This window comes from Euprymna scolopes, chromosome 45 (genome assembly GCF_053919585.1).
Source record: "Euprymna scolopes isolate OS-2025 chromosome 45, ASM5391958v1, whole genome shotgun sequence".
Taxonomy (NCBI): Eukaryota; Metazoa; Mollusca; class Cephalopoda; order Sepiida; family Sepiolidae; genus Euprymna; species Euprymna scolopes.
The window spans coordinates 33,716,293-33,742,967 of NC_136526.1; the positions used below are offsets into that span (position 1 = coordinate 33,716,293).

Below are 26,675 nucleotides of genomic sequence, written 5' to 3' on the forward strand. Positions count from 1 at the left end.
TTTTTCTAAAAGGTGAGGTTTTTTTTGTTACTTATTAGATATAACTTTTTTTGGCGAACATATACAAAAGAGGCCCCTGCATGCCACCTGCCGGCTATCAGGTAGAATGCGCCCTGCTTATAGGGCCACATGTTGGCTAGAACTGATTTTTTTTTGTGTTTTTTTTTGTGGATAAATAATATGACAACAAAACCCAAATTAAATTTCGAATTGTTTTTAAATGTTTGGAACTTGTGGGTATTAACCCCCCCCCCGCCGCAGCTGCTTAAATTTCGGTATTAGTTTACTGTAACGCCCGTATAGAAGCGTATATATATATATATATATATATATATATATATATATATATATATATATATATATATATATATATATAGTGTTGGTGGTAGATTTACAGTTTCCGTCACGAAGAAATTGTATTCATGATATGAAGAAATCACTTTTTGAAAATTTAATTTGGTTTTGTTGTTATGTTATTTATCCAAAGGAAAAAATATATAATAACATCTAAAGCAGTCAACCGAGCAGAACAACGCAAAAAAAAAAAAAAAAAAAAAAGCACTTGCATTTGGTGTTGTCATATTGGTGATCCAGAAAAGAAATATATATATATATATAACAACGAAAGCAGCCAACCAAACAGAACAACGCAAAAAAAAAAAAAAAACATGAAAAAAGAACACCAGTTGTAGCCAAAATTTGCAGGGCGCGTTCTACATGAAATAGTTAATTAGTACCCAATCAGTGGTTATCCAGGGAATTAATAGAAATAAGAAACCGTGAAAAAAAAGTAAAGGGGAGGGGAATGATGGTTTGGCAGGATTGGCAAATCATTTTGTACTGTACAAAAATAGTGGTAATGTTTTTGTTGTAAATAGCAAGCAGTCGAAAAGTATTAAAAATTGAAAAAAAGAAGGAGTTTTCTTAGGAAAGATGATGTTATTGTTTGAAATTTAAAGATAATGTGCTAAGTGAAAAAGTAAGTTTTAAAAAAGTATAATAAAAAAAAGGTGTATATGATTGTAAAAGAACGTGTTGTTTAGTAGTGGTGTTGGATGGACAGTCGGCAATCATATGGGTGTAATTTAAGCTGGTCAAGGTTTATTATTGTGGTTTCCAGTAGGGTTTGTCTAATAGTAAGTTGTGTTATAATGTATGTATTCAGGTGTAAGATAAGAAAAATAAAATAGGTTGTTATTGACTAAACGGTAATTGTAAAGTGTTTGATTAAACGCAGGTTAAACAAAAATAATGAATGAAAGTGTTAACGGAAATAAAAATATTATCAATATGTTATAATAAAAAAAATGTGCAGACTATAAGATGTAAGTAAGTGATAGTTAAAAAATTTTTGATAGAAAGGCAGACTATAAAATGTAAGTAAGTGATAGTTAAAAAATTTTTGATGGAAAGAAAATATTGTGTAGATAATGGTAAAATAAAGTAAATGTGCAGACAATACGTTGTAAGTATGTGATATGTAAAAATAAATTGGCAGAAAGGAAATATTGTAGAAATAAAGGTGAAAATAAATTTTTATAAAGTAGGCAATAATTGATATTTTTTGTAGATTAAAATTGAATGAAATAAGTTGTATGTAGATTAGAACGAAAAACAATGAATAGGAATGACAGAAGGAAAAATGAAGAAAAATTTTGCAGACAATAATGGGTAGATGAATGATATATAAACACAAGAAAAATTAATTTATCGGAATACCGGTAGGTTTTATAACAGTCGAAAACTATACTTCACAAAGGTATTTGGGAGTCTTGTCATAAAATGTAGTACAAGAAAGTATAAGCAAATGAATGGATAAACGGGAACATACCAAAGTAATAAAATTAGAAAATGAAGAAAATCAGATTTACTGTGTGTTTATGGTGTGAAAGTCAGCGGGCTTGGTTGCCATAACAATGTGACGTACACAAGGGCGGTAGTGAACGTGTGCGTGTGTGCGCTGGGAATAGTAGCAGTACTAATAGTCTGTCCTTTGGAGGACAGCGTTTGTTTTTGTGTTGTGTGTATGTGTGTGCGGCTAGCGCCAGACGGCACTTTAGTAATGTGTGATTGTGTTTGTGGGTGTGCTGTGTGTAGTAGTAGTAGTAGTAGTAGTTATAGAGAGTCGTTTGCAGAGTCAGCGTTGGTTTGGCGTCGTTGCTAAGGAACGGTCAGGAAAAATGGCAGTTCAGTTCATGTGCATAAGTAGTAATGTGAATATTGTTTCGTATCTTAAGGAATAAGAAGGCAGGCAGTATTTAATAAAGTGTGAAATAATTAATAATAATGAGAATCTGACTAATATAAATAAGGGAAGTAAGTAATGTGAAAAACAAAGGAAGCATGTTAGTATATGGAAGTGTGTGTCATAATGTTAGACGATAACGGTAGTGAGGATGGTCTAGGTGCAATGGCGGACGTGGTGTCGGAGGTTTGATTGTGATGGCTAGTGTAAGTTTCGTAATTTTGTAATTTGTAAATGGCAAGTTAGGGGGAAAAAGACCCTCCCAAGATGGACAATAAATAAGGGCATAATATTTTATGGTAAAGTTAAGAACGTAGGAACCATAGTTTTTTTAGGAGATGTGATTATTGGATTAACCAATCAGAAACCGTCTGTGGCACACACATCTGTTTTTATAGATATATAGATATAGATATATGCATTTAATTTTTGTCCTTTAATAAAGAATTAAACAAAGTATTGTAGCGTACCAGTAGCATATTTGTATGACTTAGTGAAATGCGAATGCAGAAAATCAAGTTTAATTCCATGGCACAATGAGTTGATACTGCCCCATTTCAAATTTGTGGGGGACCCAGTGTGTAGTGTATATACCGGTTGTATAGCTGGATCCCCTCTTTCTAGGCTGCATGTATGTGAACCAGTTACATGAATAGGCTGCGTGTTTGATAAATTGGGACATTGGAGGTCATCATTCCTAGGACAGCGTAATAAAGAAAATGATCAACATAAATTTACTCATAACACATGCACGTAAGACATTAAAACAGGACCGTATATTTACATATGTACAAGGAATATTTATTTACACAGAATGTTTTTTTTTACACGATGGTCACCACTTATCAAGGCCCAGAAGCCACTCAGGGATAAGGGTTATTGCAAGTACAGTACGTTAGTGTGGAGATTTAATGAAGTGTTTACTTAAAAGGGCGGTTCATTAGGAATTTGTTGATGTTGGACTTGAAGACATTCAAGTTGTAGTCAGGTTGGAAGCAGGCAGACGGAACAGAGTTCCACAGGCGTGCAGTTCTAAGAAAGAAGCTTTGTTCATGGAATCTACATTTTGATTTAGGCACAGATAAAGAGTGGGGGAAATTTTTCACAGTGGATTCAGCTAGATGGGTGTTTTTCGTGAAGGATTGGCGAGGGAGACCAGAGATTGGAGTTCAGACAAGCACTTGCCATGGAAATAGCGATAAAACAAGGATAGGCTCGCAACGTCTCTTCTGTGGGAGAGAGGTTGCAGAGTAGAGAAAAGGGCATCCCCCACTAAGCCACAAAGTCTATTTTGTACTCTGTCAAGGCAGGATAGGCTGTTTTTAGCAGTTCCTGCCCAGATATGGCAGCAGTATTCCATCCTGGGACATACTTGGCTTTTATATAGATAGAGAATTGCATCAGTAGTGAGATATCTTCTGGAGCGGTAGAAGGATCCCACCATCTTTCCAGCGACTATGGCAACAGACTTGATGTACGTGTTCCATTTCAGATCAGGAGTAAAGGACAAACCCAGAAGCTGGTCAAAACATGGGGCTTCTCCTAGACGAGGTTACAAACGTTACAGAGTGTTTGTGTGTTTATTACTAGCATGCATGTAGATAAACGTTCATTGTGTATGTGTGCGAGTGTGAATGAGAGCAAGAGTTTGTCGAAGCATATGTTGGAAGTTCATTGTGTGTGTAAGAGTTTGTTTATACAAATTTCATACCTGTGTTGAGAAAAGATAAATGCCCTGTCAAGGCGTGGACGTAATTTGCGTGCCACTCATATTTGAGGTTTGAATTGAAGGCAAACATATGTTCTAAGAGAAAGAAGAGAGAACAGAAGAGGAAATGGAGGGCCCCACCTGCTGGGCAAAACGGAGGTTACCATAGGAGCGATAACTGATGCATTGGTTAAAAGGTGTGTGCAGTTTTCTTAAATACATGTTACATTAAAAAGGCATGCTCCTATAAATTTAAAGAAAATTAAAGAATCGAAAATACAAAGTAAATTTTTTATATAATTTTATTTGCTAACGAATGCTTTCATTTTTTTCACAGAAGCAAGAAAAACCAAAATATCAATACAATCATTGAAAATCAGATTAAGATTGATTTATGATTATCACATGATCAAAATCAAAGAATATTCTTTATTCAAAACGAATTCTTAGTGTGTTGATGTGGTTTGTGCCATATGAGTTCCAGTCACCACAAATTCCATAGAGTATGCAAAAAATGTATATTTCGTTAACATGGATTTGTAGGTAACACCTAGTATTTGTAGTTTTTGTTCCATTATTAATAATGTATTTATACTTTCTGTTTATTGGTCCTTTTCATGTGAGCTAACAGATTAGAGAACAAAAGATTCGAATTTTATTACAAACTAGCACTAAATCTTCAGTGTCATTTAAGAATTAAAAGAAAATATAATAAAGGATTTCAAAAACTCTATGATAAAATTTCTAATACAAGAAAAGTCAAGCCGAAATAAAAGGGAAAAGTTACAAAAACAATAATTTTAGAAGCCGTCAATATGTATGGCTCAATAAATTTCTTTTCTGACGAAAACAAGCATAATAATCTCTACAGAAACGGGTCTGAGTAAAAGACGAATAATAATCTGTACACAACAATGATTGTAAACCAGTGTATTTGTTTTTTTGATTAAAAGGCAAATCACAATCTGTACTCAAACATTGGTTTAAACCAGTGTGTTAGTCTCAATATTTTTTTTTCTGATTAAAAGACGACTCACAACCTGTGTGCATATATATATATATATATATATATATATATATATATATATATATATATATATATTCCCGCTGAGATCATTTCAAGATTCTGACTGTAAGTGCAATTGATTGAATCACTTTTGCAGTTGGTTCACTGGATATATTTGCAAGTTTCTGAAACTCTTTTTGAGGAGTCCAGTTGGTTCTTTAATTCTAGCATTCAAGTTTCTGTTCATGTCAAACATATGACTTTAGTATTTTCCAATTTTTTCACTCCCAACTTCATGTAACACAGCATTATTGAGGACACATACTTCTACTAAAGCTGCTTCTTTGTTCTTGTCCCATATCACTAGCTTTTGCATTTGATAGAATAGATTTTACAAACCGCCCAGAAAAAATATTTATATACTCCATTGTGTCACACCCGAGCAGAACTTTATCTTAGGCAGCATTTATAATACTCTCCTGATTATAATGAAGTGTATCATTTTAGTCAATCTATAGAACCTTCTTTATTTTTATTGTCTTGGATGAATTCGTGCAGAAAATACTTGGTATATTGATAATTGGACACACATTCTCATTTTTCAATCATGAATGTTTTCCTAAGATTCCAGTTTCTGCTCATGGCATACCTATGATATTGATTGGACAAACATTCTAATTTTTCAATGGAAGTTTCTATGCAGTGTGCATTTGCATATGGGTACTTAAGTTTCCTTTCTGACTAAAAGAAGCATCACACACTGTACAAGAAAATGGCTTTTCCCCAGTGTGTGTTCGCATATGTGCTAACAAATTTGAATTTTGATTAAAAGATGCAGTGCACACTGTACATGAATATGGTTTCACCCCAGTGTGTATTCGTATATGTTTAACTAAATTTCCTTTCTCACTAAAGGAAGCAGCACAAACATTGCACGAATATGGCTTTTCTCCACTATGTGTTCGCATATGCCTTAACAATTTTGAATTTTGAATAAAAGAAGATCCACAAACTTTACAAGAATATGGTTTTTCTCCAGTATGTATTTGTATATGTTTAACTAAATGTGATGACGTTCTAAAAGTCGAGCTACACACATGACAAGAATATGGCTTTTCATCAGTGTGTGTTCGTATATGTGTAACTAAGTTCTCTTTAAGACTAAAAGAAGAGCCACAAACTTCACAAGAATATGGTTTCTCTCCAGTGTGTATTCGCATATGCTTAACTAAACCAATTTTCTGCCTAAAAGAAGAATCACAAATTGTACAAGAATATGGCTTTTCTCCAGTGTGTATTTGCATATGTAAACCTAACGTTGATTTATGCTTAAAAGAAGAGCCACAAACTCCACAAGAATATGGTTTCTCTTCTGTGTGTATTCGCATATGATTAACTAAAACAATTTTCTGTCTGAACGAAGCAGTACAGATTGTACAAGAATATGGCTTTTCTCCAGTGTGTATTCGGATATGGGCAACTAATGTTGATTTCCGCGTAAAAGCAGATCCACAAACTTCACAAGGAAATGGCCTGTCTTTAGTGTGTTTTGGCATATTTGACTTTTTTCCCAATGTGTGTTTGCATATGTTTAACTAAATGTTATGCCAACCAAAAAGTCGAATCATACAGAGTACAAGAAAGTGGTTTGTCTTCAGCGACTAATGTATCTTTAGGTGTAATTAATAAGGGACGTTTTATATATGGACTTTTTACATATGGATGTATTTTTTAACTAAAAGACGAATCACAGACTCTCTCTGAACATGGTTTTATTTATTTACGTGTTGTCTATGTATTTACATATGCCAAAATAAAGTTGCTTTGTGACTAAATGAAAAACCACACACACCAGAAAAATATTCATGGGTGTAGTCACATATTTAAACGATGGAATCAGTTGAATCAGAAATGTCAATAATATGGATTTTCTCACCCTTTTTTCTAAGCCTACTGCAAATCTGGACTATAATTATGCCATTTTATGCCAAATCAACCCTTCTCAGATTATTTACTGACAAATGCCGTAATTCTGGAAAAATAATTATGCTTCCAGTTTGTTATATCTTGAAATGTGTGTGTGAAGTTTCAATCAATTTTCTTTCGGATTTAAGGACGAATCACAAACTCTGAACATGGTTTTATCTATGAAGTTTGATTTAGTTCATTTCTAGAGGAAAATATTTTTGTTTTTTGACTGTGCAGAACATGATTGACTTTTGTAAGAGGGAAAGAAAAAGCAGCAATATATATGCATATATAGGATTATTGTGTTTTAACTCAGCAAGCTAGAATCTTTAGATTGCCTGATTGCATCATCTGATCTTGTGAGTATAATAGTTATTAATTCATTGTTTTTAATCTTTTGTGGCGATCTTATGTTGTTGATTGCAATTATATTCAAAATATTTCCTTCATTGTAACTTTTCAGCATTTTTACCAGAAAAATGATGATCCATAAAAATTCCCTATGAACAAATATTTGTCAGGCAGGAACATCTGTAAAACAAATACAATTGCACATATAAATATTTGACTGACAAGTCTTTATGAAATTAAACAGTGTCAAAATCATTCGAAAAACGTCAGCATTGCATGTGGGTAGCTGAATTGGAAAACAACAAAACATTTGTATTTAAATTTATGTTTCGCTCTCTCTCTTGCTCTTTTTCTATTTCACTTCCTTTCTCTCTTTCAATGAAAAAAGGGAGAATTGAATATATAATTGTATCATTTTTAACCAGTTGAGCTTGGATCCTGGGCATGACAGACACAGATATAGCAGTTTTGCTGCATGCATGGTGCAACGACTGAATATGTTCCTCAATTGTTAAACATAAAATAAATGTTATATTTTTATAAAAATGATTTTGTTTGCTAATTTCGTACAAGAATTTAATTTCAGCATGCAGTCCCTGCCATTTAATGCTGACGATATAAATGCTGCCTGTAACGATGGAATGACGAATCTTTGTCTTTTTTGTTTTGTTTTTTTTACAAAGGAGTCACCACTTACTATAGCCGTGAGGCCACTCGAGGATAAGGGTTAATGAGTGTACAGTAGTCAATGGAACAATATCGTAGTAATCCTTAGTAGTGGAAATTTGGTAAATTGGATTACTTAAGGGGATGGCTCATAAGAACTTGTTTACATTGGATTTTTTTTATATGGAGGTCGCCACTTATCAAGGCCTAGAAGCCACTCGGAGATAAGGGTTATTGTGTGTCCAGTAATTAATGGGGTAATGTTGTAGCATTTGTTAGTACTGGAGATTTGATAAAGTGTCATTACTTAGGGGGGGGCGGTTCATCAGGAATTTGTTTATGTTGGACTTGAAGACATCCAAGTTGAAGTCAGAAGGGAAACAGGCAAGCAGTAAAGAGTTCCACAGGCATGCAGTTCTAAGAAAGAGGCTTTGTTCATGGAATCTATGTTTTGATTTAGGCACAGATAAAAAGTGCGGAAAATTAATGACAGTGGTTTCAGCTAGACAAGTGTTTATTGTAAAAGATTGGCAAGGGGGACCAGAGATTGGAGCTCAGACGAGCACTTGCCATGGAAATAGTGATAAAACAAAGATAGGCCCGCAACGTCTCTTCTGTGGGAGAGAAGTTGCAGGGAAGATAAAAGGGAATCACCCATTAAGCCCCAAAGTCTATTTTGTACTCTGTCAAGGCAGGATAGGCTGTTTTTAGCAGCTCCTGCCCAGATGTGGCAACAGTACTTCATCCTTGGATGTACTTGGCTTTTATATAGATAGAGAATTCCATCAGTAGTGAGATATGTTCTGGAGCGGTAGAACGATCCCACCATTTTCCCAGCGACCTTGGCAACAGACTTGATGTACATGTTCCATTTCAGATCAAGAGTAAAGGTCAAACCCAGAAACTTATCAAAACATGGGGCCTCCCCTAAGTGAGAGCCATCCATTTCCGTTGATGCCAGATGGGGATCAGAGCATTGATGATGTAAAGATACTCGAGAAGTAGCCCATGCCGGCCAGTTATAGTAATTATGGTTTAAAATATTTATGTTAGCATAGGATGATACATGTAATTAATGTTTCCATGTGCCTATCATTTGATATTGTGTCTAACAAAGGAGCTGGTCTCCTCAACCAAATAACACCCCTCGGCAAACGATAGTGTCATATATATGTTTGCAACTATTTGTACTCGTATGTATGTGTATATGTTTGTTTTTATTTGTGTGTATGATTTGTTTGAGGTAGAATTTTCAATAACAAGTTCAAACATACTCTTAATAAATTCATTCATTTATCTTTGACGTATTTTTACATTCCTTGAGGAAAACTAATTTTTGTTAGATGCTTTTAAATTCTAGACATCTTTTTTATTTTAAATTTCTATCTGTTTCTTTCATTATGGTTTTACATATTTATGAAACCAGAGGATGACACATGTAATTATGGTTTAAAACATTTATGTTAGCAGAGGACAACACATGTTATCATGGTTTAAAATATTTATGGTAGCAAAGGATGACACATGTAATCATCGTTTAAAATATTTATGTAAGCAGAGGACGACACATGTAATTACGGTTTTAAATGTTTATGTTAGCAAAGGACAACGCATGTAATTATGGTTTTAAATATTTCTTAGCAAAGGAGAACACATGTAATTATAGGTTTTAAATATTTATGGTAGCAAAGGACAACACATGTAATTATGGTTTTAAAAATTTATGGTAGTAAAGGACGACACATGTAATTATGGTTTTAAATATTTATGGTAGCAAAGGAGAACACATGTAATTATGATTTTAAATATTTATGGTAGCAAAGGACAACACATGTAATTACGATTTTAAATATTAATGGTAGCAAAGGACAACACATGCAATTATGATTTTAAATATTTCTTAGCAAAGGAGAACACATGTAATTATAGGTTTTAAATATTTATGGTAGCAAAGAACAACACATGTAATTATGATTTTAAATATTTATGTTAGCAAAGGAGAACACATGTAATTATGGTTTTAAATATTTATGTTAGCAAAGGACAACACATGTAATTATGATTTTAAATATTTATGTTAGCAAAGGACAACACATGTAATTATGATTTTAAATATTTATGTTAGCAAAGGACAACACATGTAATTATGATTTTAAATATTTATGTTAGCAAAGGACAACACATGTAATTATGATTTTAAATATATATGGTAGCAAAGGACAACACATGTAATTATGATTTTAAATATTTATGTTAGCAAAGGACAACACATGTAATTATGATTTTAAATATTTATGGTAGCAAAGGACAACACATGTAATTATGATTTTAAATATTTATGTTAGCAAAGGACAACACATGTAATTATGGTTTTAAATATTTATGGTAGCAAAGGACAACACATGTAATTATGATTTTAAATATTTATGGTAGCAAAGGACAACACATGTAATTATGATTTTAAATATTTATGGTAGCAAAGGACAACACATGTAATTATTATTTTAAATATTTATGTTAGCAAAGGAGAACACATGTAATTATGGTTTTAAATATTTATGGTAGCAAAGGAGAACACATGTAATTATGGTTTTAAATATTTATGTTAGCAAAAGACAACACATGTAATTATGGTATTAAATATTTGTTAGCAAAGGACAACACATGTAATTATAGGTGTTAAATATTTATGGTAGCAAAGGACGACACATGTAATTATGGTTATTAATATTCATGGTAGCAAAGAAGAACACATGTAATTATGGTTTTAAATATTTATGGTAGCAAAGGAGAACACATGTAATTATTGTTTTAAATATTTATGGTAGCAAGGGACAACACATGTAATTATGGTTTTTAATATTTATGGTAGCAAAGGACAACACATGTAATTATGGTTTTAAATATTTATGGTAGCAAAGGACGACACATGTAATTATGGTTTTAAATATTTATGGTAGCAAAGGACAACACATGTAATTATGGTTTTAAATATTTATGGTAGCAAAGAAGAACACATGTAATTATGGTTTTAAATATTTATGGTAGCAAGGGACAACACATGTAATTATGGTTTTTAATATTTATGTTAGCAAAGGACAACACATGTAATTATGATTTTAAATATTTGTGTTAGCAAAGGACAACACATGTAATTATGGTTTTAAATATTTATGGTAGCAAAGGACAACACATGTAATTATGGTTTTAAATATGTATGTTAGCAAAGGACAACACATGTAATTATGCTTTTAAATATTTCTTAGCAAAGGACAACACATGTAATCCTGGTTTTAAATATTAATGTTATCAAAGGACGCCGCGTGTAATTATGGTTTAAATATTTATGTTATCAAAGCACGACACCTGTAATTATGGTTATTAATATTATATATAAATATAATATACAGAATTTCACTTAATGTTTTCTTACTGGCATTCGTCATCACGTAATCAAGCATGAAGAGTCAATAGAGTATCTGAAGCCAACAAGTGGGTTTATTGTCATCATTAATAACGTATCTAAAGAAATATATGGCATACTCACGTTGGCACACTGGTTCCTGCTGGACTTCCAAAGTTAAGCAGTGTATAACCTGGTCAGTACTACAATGGGTGACCATTTTGGTCTTTCAGGTTCTGTTTCTGCTCTCTGCTTATCTCAGCATTGTTTTCCATCGTCCTTGGGTTCTACTTGCCACTGAACTCAAACAGTGCTGATTCAGGAGAGGTGTGGGTAGAGATTGTGCAACCCTGTCCTCACAAGTACACGCACTACTACTCCTACAGAGGACAGAGGGTATCCTTTCTCTTTCAAAACTGAACGGAAGCATGGAATGGAAAGAAATAAAAGGCTATTAGGAAAAAAACAACAGCTGAAATTTTCAGATTTTCAAGGGCTAAATTCTTAGTTTAAAACAGAGTAATTGAAACTTTGAAATATTGAATCTGACAAAACCATGTTGTGATCTGCTGGATTTACTAATAGAATTAAAAGTTATGTGAAACAGCAGAAGTTTGCTGATCTTCCAATTTTTTGGGTTGGTTATTTGGTTGTTTTTGTTTTACGGCATATCAACCTTTTCAGGTTATTTAATGCCGAATCTAGTTATTTTGAGGACGGATTTTTAATGGGGTATATTTTTTTAAGTCAGATTCTATTTAAGCCATAGTTGGGACCCTAACAGGTACTACCACTCCGGGTCAGAGTGGACCTGGGAGCAATGGCAATTAAAGGGTGGCTCCACACTCCCCAAGGCCCGCGAGGTGGGGCCTCACCATCGGATATAGTTTTAGGTCATATCCAGGACCGTTGTATAAAGGGTTCTTTTTAAATTTTTTGAAGATATGAGAGTATGGTGTGGGGATTGTTTTTATCAAATAATTCTTTAATACTGTTTTCTTTGTAGAATCGATTTCTTATTGTTACAAAACCAGTACATTCAATTAATATGTTTGATTGTGATTGGTGTTTTACAAGGTATACAGATGGGTTGGCTTTCTTTTTTTAGGAGTCCAAATTTTTTACTTTTAACAAAATAATTGAAGATTTAAAATGCTGTTTCGTTTTGTGATCTGTAAAGGACATGTTTAACGATGATGGTGATGATGATATTGATAATGTTGATAGTGATGACAGTGATGATGTTGATGACGATGTTGATAATATTGATGATGATGATGATGTTCATGTTGATGATGTTGATGACATTGATATGAATGATATTGTGAATGAGATTAAAAATGAAATAAATACTCTTTAAGGGTGGCAGTGTGCTTGTCATGGGAATAAAGTTATGTTAGCATTCATAGAAACAGGATAAAATTAATTTCCAAATGAATGAATTTTTCATAGCTGGTGTAGACATGTTCTTGTCAAGGGAATCAAGTTACACTAGTAGGAACAGTTGAGAAAGGATTTTAAGTAAACAAATAGTCCTTTTTTTTTACACAGGCATCACCACATTATCAAGGCCAAGAGGCCACTCAAGGATAAGGGTTAAAGAGTGTACAGTAGAAATTGGACAATATAGTAATCATTAGTAATCAAAATTCGGAAAATTTGTTAACTTAAATGGAACGGCTCATCAAGAACTTATTTACATTAGACTTGAAGACAACCATATTGTAGTCAGCCAGAAAGCAGAAAAACAGAAGACAATTCCACAGGCGTGCAGTTCTAATAAAAAAGCTTTGTTCATGGAATTTACGTTTAAGTTTAGGCACAGATAAAGAGTGGGGGAATTATTGATAGTGTTTTCAACTAGACGAGTGTTTCCTGTATAAGTTTGGCGAGGGGGGACCATAGACTGAAGCTCAGTCGAACACTTTCCATGAAAATAACAATACATCGGACAAACTCGCAACATCTCTTCTGTGAGATAGAGGTTGCAGGGAAGATAAAAGGATATCTCCTATGGGGCTACAAAGTCTATTTTGAACTCTATCAAGGCAGGACAAGTTCTTTCTAGCAGCTCGTGCCCAGATGTGGCAACAGTATTCCATCCTTGGACGTACCTGGCTCTTATATAGATAAAGAATTGCATCAGCAGTGAGATATCTACTGGATCGATAGAAAGATCCCACCATTTTGCCAGCGGCCTTGACAACAGATTTGATGTACGTGTTCCATTTAAGATCAGGAGTAATGGTCAAGCCAAGAAGCTTGTCAAGACTTGAGGCCTCCTGACGATGAGACCCATTCATTTCAATTGATGCCAGATGTGGATCAGAATGTTGATGATGTAAAGAGAGAAGCTTGGTTTTAGATGCATTAAAAGTAACCAGCCACTCTTTTCCCCATTGTACTACATGCTCAAGATCAGAGGAGAGAGAATCGGTGAGAACGTTTACTGTCTTAGATGTGCTACCATAAACGGTAGTGTCATCAGCATAAATGTCTACAAATGATGTAAGGATGTGATTTGGAATATCATTGATGATGTAGATCAGGAAAAGAGTTGGGCCAAGGATGGACTCCTGAGGGACACCAGCATTAATACTATGAGCTTCTGATTTTTGTCCCTCAACTACTACTCTTATGAACCTATCAGAAAGAAATGATTTAATAATTGAGAAAACATTTCCAGCTATACCATAGCTAGAGATCTTGTGAAGTAAACCTTTATGCCATACCCTATCAAAGGCCTTAGATATGTCAAGAGCAATTGCCCTAGAAAGGTTGACTCCGTCGAGAGATTTGCTAATCCTATGAGATATAACTGTAAGCACATCTGCTGTAGATCTAGCAGAATGGAAACCATATTGAGTGTCACTAAGAAGGTTATTTTTGTTGAGATGGTTGATTACTTCTGTATTTAACACAGATTCCAGCAACTTACTCATGACGTATAGGAGAATTATTGGCCTGTACTAAGAGCGGGATGAGCAATCACCTGAATTCTTTTATACAGGCCATACTGATGAGATTTCCAGGGTGATGGGAAGCTATTCTCCTTAAGACAACATTTAAACAGTTTTGTAAGTGTGGGCGCTAGTTCTGGTTGAAGTTTTTTGAGTACTATAATTGGAATACCGTCAGGGCCAGTTGCTTTACTGGAATCAAGGTTTTTGATTAGCTTGGCAACATCATGTACAGATATTTGTATGTCACATAGCGTGTTTTCTGATACAGGAGGAAATATTGGGGGTTGGCGGCCTTGGTCGCAAAGGGTAGAATTAGCTGCAAAGTTCTTGGCAAAGAGTTTGGCTTTGTCTGATGCTGACGAGATTACCTCAGGTCCATTGATGATAGTTGGGATAGAGCACACGCTTCTGTTCAGGATTGTGTTTGCTATTTGCCAAAACTGGTGGGAACCAAGCCGCTGTTCAGCTACTTTGGACTTGATGGATTGAGCATACAACTCTCTTGCGTTCTTTATTACTTTCTTACAATGGTTGCTGGCAGTCCTGAAAGCGCCTTTAGTTTCCATACATCTATTACGTTGGAAGCAGTGGAAAAAGTGATTTCTGTGCGCGATGGCAGCAGCACATTCTGCGGAGAACCATGGCTAGCTGTTAGGTTTTTGCTGGAACTTTTTTGAGGGTATGAAACTGTATATCCCTACAATTAACCATTCTGTCAGGTCTGATACTATAGAGGACACATACTTTTTAAACATGGAACGTAGAGGTAGATCCTATATAAATGTACGGAAGCTATCCCAGTCAGCCTTAGTGTATCGATATACTGTACGATGGAGAGGTATGTTTGGGGACTTATTACATTTCATTTTTATCTTAATTGATACAACAGAGTGGTCAGAAGATCCAAGAGGAGACAGAACAGAAACTGAACATAGTTCAGGGCAAGTTGTGAGAAAAAGGTCTAGTAGACTCGCATACTAGCCGCCATTGTCAGGCACACGGGTGAGTTCGTGAACAATCTGAGTGAGGTCATAAGCAATGGAGAAATCATGACAGAACCTATCCTCATCATCAGTCTTGTTCGAGTGGGTCAACCATTCGACATTGTGAACATTGAAGTCTTCACATACGTGAATGTTAGCTGAAGGATAAGCAGATAGGACTTGGTCAATTTTCTCAGATATGCTTTTAAAGATAGTAACTCCGCTATTGTGGGGGCGATAGAGAGTAAATATAAATGCAGTAGTGTGAGCTAATGCAACCCGGAAGCACATATAGGGTAAGTTAGGATTTCTCTGGAGATGTCCCTACCACATGGAAAGCCATCTTTAATATAGGCACATATTCCATGCCCATGGCGATCTTGGGGGTCAAATTTAGATGTTAAGTTAGAGTATCCTTTAATTGCAAACTCTTCTAGGGAAATAGCCTGCCCAATGCCAGTTTCGCTTAAAAATAAAAGGTCTGGTTTAGTCTCCTGTAATTGGGTTTCAACCTCTGGAAGGTTAAAACGTAGACCCCTGATGTTGGAGAAGGAGACATGGTATTAGGGGTCTACGTTGGAAGTTGGAGAACTGGGTGTAATCATGTATTTTTTCTTGTCATGATTGAATTTTGGAATTTGTGGACTAGGTATCAGATTTACTTAGAGCAGGACAGAGAGGGGAAACTAAGAGAGAAAAAGAAACAAAGAATTTTTTTTGTAGGACATGATAAGGTAAAGCTGTAACAATAACCCACTAATATGGCATCGAGAGGCCCCACCAGAAGCTACTGCATGGTCCAGAATCCTTTCACTAAATGGCAATACAGCAGCCCCAGTACTTTGCACCTGCTGATAGGACAGCCTCCTTAGTGGTTAATCTAAGGTTCGGGTCCCTGACTATCAGGCAGATAACGTCAGCCCAGATAAAACGTTTACCTCCAGCACCCTTACTAGTGACATGGCTACAAGGATAGACATAGAAACAGAAAATTTCCGCCATCTCTGCCAACTGTTCGTGCAAAATACTGCCAACCTAGAAAACAGCTTTTCCTTCTCCCTTTGTTAGAAAAATCACTCATTAAAAAATGAGGACTGAGGGACAAATAAGGTGAAGCGAGAGTAACGGAAACTGCCGATAACGCATCCACAATGCGTTTTTTACTCTCCATTTAAAAAAAAATATATATTAAGCATTATACTTAATAAAAGTCCAACGGACGTGTTTAAGGGAAAGCATGGTGATAGATTCCGTTCTCACAAACTAAAAATGAATACAATTACCTAATCTATTTTTGCAATCAACATAAGCTAGCATTTAATAAAACAGAAATACATAAATTAAATACTGAAATAAAATGAGTTATTAATATTTGAATCTAAAAATAAAAAGTATGATTAATATAGAAGTCACTTATCTCAAAAAAACACTTCCGTCTCCAAAATGCAAACTGTAGAAAAGAATTTAAGTTTTAATAACAACAGTGTTCAAAAGACTTTTGTTTTTTTAAATTAACCGTTAAAAGAAAAGCGTGATTTTATTCTGGACTTTTGCTAGTCACGTTTTAAGAAACTTGCGATATAAAAGAAAACAGATGAGGGGGAGGGTTCTTACGAAAGTTAGTTGGTGACGTTATAAGTAATTGCAAGATAAAATGGAAGCAGGATTAAGGGGTGGGGACTGAAAGGATAATATAATGGATTGAGTATATGCAATATTTAAGATCAACTTGGTAGATAAATAAACATTTATGGACGAGAAAAAAGCTAGCATTAAATAAAACAGAAATATATAAATTAAATACTGAAATAAAATGTAGTTATTAATATTTGAATCTAAAAATGAAAAGTACGATTAATATAGAAGTCACTTATCTAAAAAAACACTTCCGTCTCCAAAATGCAAACTAAGTTGTTGTGTACTTATTTGATAGAATTCACTTCCAATATTTGTTTTACAATTATATTATTTTTTCAATAAACAACTCAATTATTTCGAGAAATTAATTTTTCTTCTACTTATATTGATTTTATTTATACAGACTTTAGTTATTTTTCGTAATATATGAGTAAAATTTTACAAAATCAATTAATGCTTTATTTATCATTAAAAATTCATTTTTGGATTTAAAAATAAAGTATAACATGTTCAATATATTTAGTGATCGTTATTTAATAAATACAGAAAATTTGGGGAATTTTGTTGAGAAACCAACAAAAGACTAACAGAAAAAATCCCATATACAATAAATAAATGTAATCGAAGCCAACAAAGTTACTGTTGTACATACTTGGCACATTTTTGTGCATTATAAGATTTAAATGTTCTTCATTCATCTCTTAAATTCAATTTTTACAAAGTTTTGGAACAAAATGGTGGTGCAAGTATATTCTTCATAGGAATGAAGACCCATTTTAAAATTTGCAGTTTTCATGTTCCTTTAAGTTACTTATTTTTTGCACAGATTTCAGCAATTTATGTGTTTTAAAATTCCAAAACAAATCCTGTATTTACATTTTAAAGAGTTCCATCCATGTAAGGAAAGGCTTAAAATGTTTGTAACCAATATATTTTAATTTTTTTGTTGTTTCTCGGGCAGATATTTAATTTTGCCATGTGTATATTTTAACATTCAAAATAAATTCTGTTTACATTTCAAGAGAGTTCTGTCCCTGTAAAGAATATTTGTGCAAATGCGCAAGTGCAAAAATTTCTCATCAAATAATATGAACTGAACTGATTTTTTTGTTAGGGAGGCCCTAACATTTGATGTTACAAATATGGAACAAATAATACAGCAAGGAAACTGGTTGGAACTGCTGTATCGAGTATATGCCATACATTAAAGCTTTCAATATACCATAATTGATTGGTACAAATTTTGTAGGATGTATGTGTCAATTACTTCTGAGCAAAACAAGGGTAAAAAATGCTAAAGATTTAAATTATTATTAAATAAATATTACCAAAAACACAAGTTGTTTGTTAACTTACTCGGATTAGGTTTGTGTGTTTTAATTGAATTTTAAATGATTATTCAGTTTGAAATAAAAAAGTATGTTTAACCAGCAGCGTCAACAAAAAATCCCAAAACCAAAATACTCCTAATAAGTGACACTTCATTCATCTTCACGGTACTCACAAAATAGAAACTTGAAAAAAAAAAACAAAAAAAAAACGTAATTTGAGAGAATTCGGGTTTGTATTACTATACACACAGATTTGAAAACGTCAAATAACAAATATATAACAAATGTTATCAAAGGCAAGATATAGATATGGGCAAAAATATACAAAGATAGAGGGACGTAGTTTTGAAAGCCGATTCATCATAATTTATTTGTAGGTTTCTGAGTACTTTTTATTTAAAAATTTTTTTTTTTTGATTGCATTTAAAAGATTACAGACTAAAGTAAATTTCCTAAAGGAAAAAATATTTGTACATGTGAAAAAAAAAAAGTTATGAAAAATGTTTTCACGGCGAGCTAACCAATTCAGCTAAATTTTGAAGTTAAATAAATTCATTGTAAAAATCCTTTAAAAGATAAATATTAGTTTTCTAGGTCTATTTTAAATATTTCATAAAGTCCTGAGATATTGAATTTAAAAAAAAGTCACCCTTGAAAATAAGAATTTTCCAAATTTAAACTGAACTATTATCTAAACTCAGAAAAATGCGGCTTTTTTCTCTGCAGTATGCATTATTTTTCACTAGTCTAAACTTAATACGTAACCCAAACAGTATTACTCTTAATCAGATTTTTAAACAAGTTCTTCAAATCTAAATTAATACAAAATAACCCGCCTTCCCAAATTGATAGAAGTTCCATTATCATATTTTAATTATGGGGTGGAGCTGGAATGCTCGAACATGATGGCTCGAGTTAGATTAAGCCAAAAATAAAAGCATTGTTGAATTAAAAGAAATAAATAAAAATACAGAACCCACTAAGATCCCCCCCCATTCCCCAACAAATCCTTTAAGTACTGGCATAAAATCATTTAGGTCGGTTAGTCTTTCCTTCTTCTATGTTATGAACTCAGAAAGGCAAGGTCAAGCTCCTCGGACCAAAAGCTAAGTTCAGCAATTTTTCGAAATCTACTTATTCTAAAATTGCATACATTTGTGTATTGCGAACATTTTTTTAAATTTTGTTTTGTTTTCTTATTTCAGCTTTGACTTTAACTCTGAACATTTTAACTGTACTTATCTTGTAGTTTTTTTAAAATCTTTTTTGTCAAATATACTATTATTAACCAATACTGTTTTATTATATTTAAAACGAAAAAAAAAAGTCATCCATGAAAATGAAAATTTTCCAAATTAAAACTGAACTATTATCTAAACTCAGAAAAATGCGGCTTTTTTTTCTTTGCAGTATACATTACTTTTAACTAGTCTAAACTTAATACGTAACCCAAATGGTATCACTCTTAATCAGTTTTTTAAACAAGTTCTTCAAATCTAAATTAATACAAAATAACCCGACTTCCCAAATTGATTGAAGTTCTATTATCGTATTTTAATTATAAGGTAAAGCTAGAATGCTTGAACATTCTAACTCGAACATGCATCCATGCATTAATATTCTGTGTCTATGTCTACACTTTTGGCAAGGTCACTAGTAATGGTGTTGGAGGTAAACGTTTCATCTGGGCTGACGTTATCCGCCTGATAGTCAGGGACCTGAACCTTGGATTAACCACTAAGGAGGCTGTCCTATCAGCAGGTGGAAAGTACTGGGGCTGCTGTATTGCCATTTGGTGAATGGATTCTGGACCATGTAGTAGTTTCTGCTGGGGCCTCTCCATGCCATACTCGTGGGTAATTGTTACGGCTTTACCTTATCATGTGCTACAAAAAAAACAAAAATTCCTGTCTTTTCTCTCTTCCTTTCCCTCTCTGTCCTGCTCTAACCAAGTCTTTCGACCTGTTCCACAAATCCCAAAACGTCAACATGAAATATCTCCAGAAAAAAAACATGAATAAACCTAGAACCCCATCCTCCAACGTAGACCCCTAGTACCAGGTTTCCTTCTCCAACATCAGGAGTCTACATTTCAACCTTCCAGAGGTTGAAACACAATTACAAGAGATGAAACCAGACATATTCTTTCTAAGCGAAACTGGCATTGGGCCGACCACTTCCCTAGATGAGTTCATAATTAAAGGATACTCTAACTTAACATCTAAATCTGGCCCCCAAGATCGCCATGGGCATGGAATATGTGCCTACATTAAAGATAGCTTTCCGTGTGGCAGGGATATCTCCAGAGAAGACTCTAATTTACCTTATATGTACTTCCGGGTTGCACTTGCTTACACCACCACATTTATATTTGCCTTCTATCGCCCACACAACAGTGGGGTTACTATCTTTATGAGTATATCTGAGAAAACTGACCACATCCTGTCTGCTCATCCTTCGGTCAATAATCACATTTGCGGTGACTTCAATGTCCATAATATGGAATGGCTGACCCACTCAAATAAGACAGATGAGGAGGGGAGATTCTTGTCATGATTTTGCCATTGCTTATGACCTCATTCAAATTGTTTATGAACCCATCCATGTGCCCGATACTACCGGTCAGTATGCAAGCCTTCTAGACCTTATTCTCACAACTTCCCCTGAGCTATGTTCATGTTCTGTTCTATCTCCTCTGGGATCCTCTTACCACTCCGTTGTATCAGTTAAGATAAAAATGAAATGCCATAAGTTTTCAGATGAACCTCTCTACCATACTGTATATCGTTACTCTATGGCTGACTGGGATAGCTTCTGTACATTCATATCTGATATACCTCTGCATTCCATGTTTTAAAAGGATAAGTCCTCTATAGTATCAAACCTGAGCGAATGGTTAACTGTAGGCATACACCGATTCATACCATCCAAAAAATTCCAACAGAAACCTAACAGCCAGCCATGGTTCTCCTCCGAATGTGCTGCTGCCATCGCACACAGAAATCACTTTTTTCATAGCTACCAACGTAATAGATGTACTGAGACTAAAACTGCTTTCAGAACTGCCAGCAACCACGGTAAAAGTAATAAAAAATGCACAAGAGCTATTTGCTCAGTCCGTTAAATCCAAAGTAGCTGAGCAGCGGCTTGGTTCCCACAAGCTTGGCAAATAGCGAACAGGATCATGAACAGAAGTGTGTGTTCTATCCCAACCATCATCAAAGGACCTGAGATCATTCCGTCAGCATCAGACAAGCCAAACTATTTGCTAAGAACTTTGCAGCTAATTCTACTGCGACTAAGGCCATCAACTTCCTGTATTTCCTCCTATAACAGACAACACACTATGCCACATACAAATATCTGTGTGTGAGGTCGCCAAGCTAATCAAGGACCTTGATTCCAGTAAAGCGACTGGCCCTGACAACATTCCAATTATAGTGTTGAAAAAGCTTCAAACAGAACTTGCCCCCATATTTACAAAACTTTTTAAGCGTTGCCTTAAGGAGAAGTGCTTTTCAACACCCTGGAAAACCTCGTTAGTATGACTTGTATTTACGAATTCAGGGGATAAGTCATCTCCTTTTCAGTACAGACCAATAAGTCTCCTGTGTGTCATGAGTAAGTTGCTGGAATCTGTGTTAAATAATCCATATTAAATAAAGAAGCAGTCAACCACCTCAGCAGAAATAACCTTCTTAGTGACATGCAATATGGTTTCCATTCTGCTAGATCTACAGTAGATGTGCTAACAGTAATATCTCATAGGATTAGTGAATCTCTCAACAAAGGCTTCCTTTCTAGGGCAATTGCTCTTGATATATCAAAGGCCTTCGATAAGGTATGGCATAAGGGCCTACTTCACAAGATTTCCAGCTACGGTATAACTGGAAATGCTTTCTCAATTATTAAATCTCTCTGATAGGCTCATAAGAGTAGTGGTTGATAGGCAGAAATCAGAGGCCCACAGTATTAATGCTGGAGTCCCTCAGGGGGCCATCTTGGGTGCAACTCTCTTCCTCATCTACATCAATGATCTCCCAAAACATATTCTTAAATCATTCGATGCTGATGACACAGCCCTCTATGGCAACACATCAAAGGCTGTAAATGACAAAGTTCTCTCTGACTCTTTCTCCTCTGATCTTGAGCATGTGGTACAGTGTGGGAAGATGTGGCTTGTTACTTTTAATGCATCTAAAACCAAGCTCCTATCTTTACATCATTAATGCTCTGATCCCCATCTCGCATCAATTGAAATGGATGGCTCTCGTCTTGAGGAGGCTCCATGTTTTGACACGCTTCTGAGTTTGACCATTACACCTGATCTGATATGGAAATCGTATATCAAGTCTGTTGCCAAGGTCGCTGGGAAGATGGTGGGATCCTTCTACTGCTCCAGAAGATATCTCATTACAGATACAATTCTCTATCTGTATAAAAGCCAAGTACGCCCAAGGATTGAGTACTGCTGCTACATCAAGGCAGGAGTTGCTAAAAACAGCCTATCCTGCCTTGACAGAGTACAAAATAGACTTCGTGGCTTAGTGGGGAATGCTCTTTTCTCTTCCCTCCAACCTCTCTCCCACAGAAGGGACGTTATGAGCCTGTCTTTGTTTTATCATTATTTCCATGACAAGTGCTCGTCTGAGCTCCAATCTCTGGTCCCCCCTCGCCAAACTTTCACGATAAATACCCGTCTAGCTGCAACCACTGTCATGTCAATCGAAACACTGTTTCAAAATGAAGTCATGATAGTAAAGGAGGTACGGGTGTCAGATTTCTTTTTTTTTCCTCAGACATGCATCCATACATTCCTATTCTGAACGTTTCTATCAATTTTTATCATTTTTTAATTTAATTATTTTTTATGTTCCTGTTTTTAAATGAATTTTTTAAAAAATTATTGTTTGAGATTATATAAAAATTATGTTACGCCGAAAGTTTCACAATCTTGTGAGCAAGGAAATTATTAAAATCTTGCATATAAAAATTATGCGAAATTTGTAATGTTAAAAAAGAAGTAGAAATATTTTTGCTATTATAATTTTTTGTGAAAATATTAAATAAACAATGCTTAATTTAATGGTAATATTGGTAGTTTGAGAAATTCATTTTTCTTCAAGTTATATCGAATTCATTAATACAGACTTTAGGGCTTTTATCGTAATGTTCCTTTAAAAATGAATTTTTTTTTTAATTTTAATAATTTACGATGCTTTATTTTCATAAAAAGCAAAAATAAATTATTTAATTTTGTTTTTTTTACTACTGAAAAACATAACTTAAGATTTAAATAAAAATAATATGTTCCTTATATTCCATCATCATTATTTTATAAATACTGAAAATTTAATTAAAATTGGTTAATTTCCTGATTTTTGGTGAATTTTTAAGTAAAGGGAGGGGTCAAAATGTTTGTACATTTTGAGCATCGGCATTTATTTTGACTGTACCTACCAAGATAAGTTACTTTTCGACCTAACTAGATATTTTTTTAGTGTTATATTTAATGTAAAATGTTTATTAAGCTCGACAAAAATAGTGTTTACCAATGAATTTGAAAATTACAAATGGCGCCAGACTCTCTGTTGAACACGGTAAGTTTGGGAAAAGGAGTTAAAAATAATAAAAAAACTATACAAAATACTGTTAAAACCCCCACCGAATATATGTTGAGGTAACATACATTGAGAGAGTTTCTAACAGTATTTTGTATAGTTTTTTTTAATTTAGTTTTAACTCCTTTTCCCAAACTTACTGTGTTCAGCAGAGTCTGGCGCCATTTGTAATTTTCAAATACATCGATAAACACTAGACACCGTAAAAAATGGCCGAAAAATCAAGTTGTTGTTTTTTAAAACGAAATTACATTTATTAAAATCCATTATTTCTAAGGAACTTTTTTTTTCCAGAAAGATAAAACCCTGAATTTTATCATATAGAAAACAGAATAATCTAAAACTTTTTCTGCTATTTTTAATTAAATTTTAAATGTTAAATTTTCCCCAAAAGTTAACAATTGACATTTTTTTGTCTTGCACAAAAAAACGTATATAAATAGTTAAAAAAAAAAGATTTTTGAAATAATTAATTTATTTATTTGTTGTCTAACTAAGATTTAGGGTGATTTTCTATGAGAATATGCAAAAATATTATAAATACCTGGATTTCAAATAATTCCACTTATTCATATAGGCAACCAATTACTTCGCATCGATTTAGACAAAGTTTATGCTTGTACTTGATAAAAAGCAAACTATGGAAGACCAAACAGGTTAAAAAAAAAAATTATTTTTCAGTGACGAAAATTTCAATATATTATTAACGCTGAGGCTGGCCAGTACTAGATGGGTGACCATTTGTATGAGTTTGGTTTTTAATGTGTATGTGTGTGGGGGCCAGGCTCCCCAAAATGGGGGCGGGGGTTTTAAAGCAGAATAAAAAAAATTATTTTAGCGCGTTTGGTCAACCGTAGTCGAAAGGCGGCAAATGTTTTCAAACGGGATCGAAAAAATAATATTTTTAACACAAAGGGCACAATATTCATCGAATTTTTTTTTGCATCGATTCTTCAAAGCATGCCCTGTTTAATAATGGTCATGCATTATTCGGCTTGCTAAAAAAAAATTGTTAATTTATTTATCAAAAATTATAAAATGGCATTTTTCGTATAAATATTTAAAAAAAAATTTTTTGTTTTGCTTGACTTAAATTAATTATTTTACTTAACATATTCACCGAATTTCACACTTCAAAACTCAAAAGCAGGATAATTAAACACAATCGAAGTAAAAAAAAATATATATATAAATATCGTTAATGAAAAATAAGTACACTGTTATAAAGTTCATTCTTCTCTTAATAATCGCTGAAAATTTCGTATTGATTGGATAATTACCTGATTTTTGGTAGATTTTTAAAAAGACGGTCCGTCAAAAAGTACTTACCTGCCCCCCCCCCAGTTTTGGCGGTTCCTAGTAAACACTGTATGTTTTTCCAGCTGAATAAACATTTTACATTAAATAAAGACACTAAAAAATGGGTTTGTATTACTGTACACATAAGTTCGAAAAAGGTGTCAAACAACAAATATATAACAAATAAATATTATCAAAGGCAAGATAAGTTATTTTTCTACCTAACTGGATATAATTTTCGTGTTTTTATTTAATGTAACAGCTCGAAAAAACATACTGTGTTTACCGATGTATTGGAAGATTCAAAATGGCGCCCGACTTTCTCTTTAACACGGTAAGTTTGGGAAAAGAAATAATAAACTAGACAAAATACTATTAAAAAAAAACACCGAATATATGTCAACCTATGTCACGGTAAGATATATTGAGCAAGTTTCTAACAGTATTTTGTCTAGTTTTATATTTATAGCACCTTTTCCCAAACTTACAGCGTTAAAGAGAGAATCGGGTGCCATCTTGAATTTTACATCGGTAAACACTGTATGGTTTTCGAGCTTAATAAACATGTTACATTTAATAATAAGACCGAAAACATACCCAGTTAGGTAGAAAAGTAACTTATCTTGCCTTTGATAACATTTATTTGTTATATATTTGTTTTTTGACACCTTTTTCGAATCTATGTGTACAAACCCTAAAAAAATTTCCAGTAAGGTAGAAAAGTAACTAATCTTGCCTTTGATAAGATTTATTTGTTATATATATATATATATATATATATATATATATATATATATATGTATATTTATATATATATATATTTTTTTTTTTTTTTTTTTTGACAACTTTTTCGAATCTATGTGTATAGTAATACAAACCCGAAAATTACCGTTCTTCGTTTATAGGCAAACATAGAATGTCGATTCGTATCTCTATAAAAACTAAAGTGAAACAAATGGTTTGGACGCTCCCCAGTAGTAAAAAAGAACATTTAAAATCAATTAAATCCAAGTAATACTTACTTTTTGTTTGGCAATCTGTTTTTATCAAAGAAGCAATTATGAGTTAATTTAAACGAGTTTGGCGGGTGGAAGTCAACATTTTAAGATGGCGACCGGAAAAGCAAGTTCGCATAAAATCAAAATAATTATTTTCATTTATTGTAATTTCTAATTTTGTTTTTTGTTGTTGTTGTTTTTTTTTATTACATAATAAAAAAAATATTTTTTAATCGTTAAAAAATTATCAATGAATTTTAACAGCAACAAAGAAACTAATATTTTTTTAGTGTTAAAAAAAAAACACATCTAATATGAGTGAGAATAAAAAGTAAAAAAAAAAATGATGTGTGTTTAAGTGAGAAGACGATTTATCCGGAAATCAAATAAACAGGAAGAACAGGCATCGGTAAATATTGGGCAGTCTTGTAGTTAAGTCCCGGCAAATTCGACAACTCTAGAACGGTCACATAAGTTTTTTTACACCGTCAAATC

At 33.6% G+C, this 26,675-nt stretch overlaps 1 long non-coding RNA gene across 1 annotated transcript; it reads right to left on the bottom strand.

The window, feature by feature from the left end:
- Positions 1-4,237: 4,237 nt before the first annotated feature.
- LOC145269400 (uncharacterized) lies at positions 4,238-26,315 on the bottom strand. The gene is made up of 3 exons (XR_013865028.1): positions 26,205-26,315; positions 11,492-11,763; positions 4,238-7,458 (listed from the first exon to the last, which is right to left on the bottom strand). It is a non-coding gene; the product is annotated as an uncharacterized LOC145269400 (long non-coding RNA).
- Positions 26,316-26,675: the final 360 nt, after the last annotated feature.